This window comes from Tupaia chinensis, unplaced genomic scaffold (assembly GCF_000334495.1).
Source record: "Tupaia chinensis unplaced genomic scaffold, TupChi_1.0 Scaffold000131_1, whole genome shotgun sequence".
In the NCBI taxonomy this organism is placed as follows: Eukaryota; Metazoa; Chordata; class Mammalia; order Scandentia; family Tupaiidae; genus Tupaia; species Tupaia belangeri.
Window position 1 is genome coordinate 826,872 of NW_006159600.1, and position 1,769 is coordinate 828,640.

Below are 1,769 nucleotides of genomic sequence, written 5' to 3' on the forward strand. Positions count from 1 at the left end.
TTTTTTGGTGGGATTTAAGGGAGGGGGGAGGGCCGTGGTGTTTTTTGCAGTTTTGAGATGTTTTCTTTTTACTGTTTTTGCTGTGTGCATGTGGGGGCGGGGCGGGAGGCGAGGAGGGAGGGGCTCCCAGCCCAGCGCAGCCCGGGCTCAACTCCTGCCGAGGGCCCGACTCGGTTTCAGTCCCACCTCCACACTGCGTGTGCGCCAGAGCCAGAGCAGTAGAGGGGACATGGCTGGATGCGGCGCTCGCTGGCCTTGTCACTCTGAGCAGCCTGCCTGTGCGGGGGCCGTCGCGTAAGAAAGGGCACGCCATGGTTCCCTAGGAGCGATTATGTGGTTATGTGTGTGCCCAAGTGGTGGCATGCTGAACCTGCCAGAGGGGGAGGCAGACCCCTCCCACACCCTCAGGAGTTCACATCCCTTTCCCTGGACAGACTAAGGGAAGAGTCGCACAGGCACACGGCAGGTGGGGCGTGATGCTGGTGCCCCTGGGGGGCCTAGCGCAGTGTAAGAGGAAAGGCTGACAGCCAACACAGGACGGGACACAGCAGTGAGGCTGAGCCAAGTGTCCCAGGCAGAGGGCCACAGGTGCAAAGGCCCTGGGGCAGGAAGGAGCTTCCGGAGTGCCCGGAAGGTGGTGGGGCGGCGGATGTAGGCAGGGCCAGGTCAGGCAGGAACTTGCAGGTGAGGAATTAGGCTTTAAGGGTGGCCCGGGCCGTGGCCTGGTTTTCAGCAGCGCCGCGTGGGGCCCGGAGACACACTGAAACAGCACCAGACAGGCACTGGGCCCTGGAGTGCGTGGGAGCCAGTGCACACTGGCACGGGGGCTGGAGCACAGCCATGGCGTGTGGCGTGGAAGCACTGGGCCACGGAGAGCCACTCACTCTCCGCCTTTCGAGCACCAGCTGACGGATCAGGCAGTGTTAGGACTTGGGTCCTCAGAGGGGAGGCAGATCTTAGCCCTGTTCTCAAGGAACTCAGTCACTGAGAGCCGGGACCCAGGCAGGGTGATTGGTCCTGCAGCAGGGACCGCAGTGGGCGGTGTAAGACCTGGGGGAGTGAGAGGGCGGGACGCTTGGGGACGGGCCTGGGCCGCTGCCTCACTGCGGAGGGACAAGCAGCTACTGCTGGTCCCCAGGCGCTGAGGCCCAGGCTGAGGGGCGGGACCTTGCAGGGCCTTGCAGGGTGGAGAGGAGGGGATTCCAAGGTCGCTATGGAAACGGAAGGGCTGAAGCCCAGTGACTTTCCTCCCTTCACTCCGCAGGTCTTCCCTGAGGTCACTCATGGGCCAAGCCCTGCTCTCAGGGCTCCCGGTCCAGCGGGAAGACAGACAGGTGGGGAGGCTGGAGGGCAGGCTCAGAGCTGCGCATGCGAACTGCCTCTGCAGGCCACGTGGATGTGGCGGACAGGGAGAGCCGGGCCGGGGCTGGGAGGGAGTCTGCGGCCGTTTGGGTGGGATGTGAGTAATGTGGGGAAAGGAGACGCAGGAGGGGCGGCACAGAGCTGACGGGTGAGGAGAACGCGGGGAGAGAAGGGGACAGGGGTGGAGCCGAGACAGACGGCCGGCCTTGTGGTGGTCACGGCGGCAGGACCCCACCTGGGGGACTTGGGATGACATGCTGGGCGTGCCAAGTCCCGAGAGGAGAATGGAGGAGGAAGGACCACAGCATGGCCGTCTCCCCGGAGGGTGATTTCTCTCTGTCTCTCCTGCCTCCACTGGCCAGTGAGCACATGTGAGAGGCAGGCGCGGGGGGAGGGGGGGAACGTCA

At 64.6% G+C, this 1,769-nt stretch overlaps 1 protein-coding gene across 1 annotated transcript in view; it reads left to right on the forward strand.

The window, feature by feature from the left end:
* Window positions 1-1,769, forward strand: part of CACNG8 (calcium voltage-gated channel auxiliary subunit gamma 8) — a gene marked incomplete at its 5' end in the record, with an annotated part of 19,914 nt that overhangs the window by 16,477 nt on the left and 1,668 nt on the right. The gene's annotated exons all lie outside the window — the stretch shown is intronic.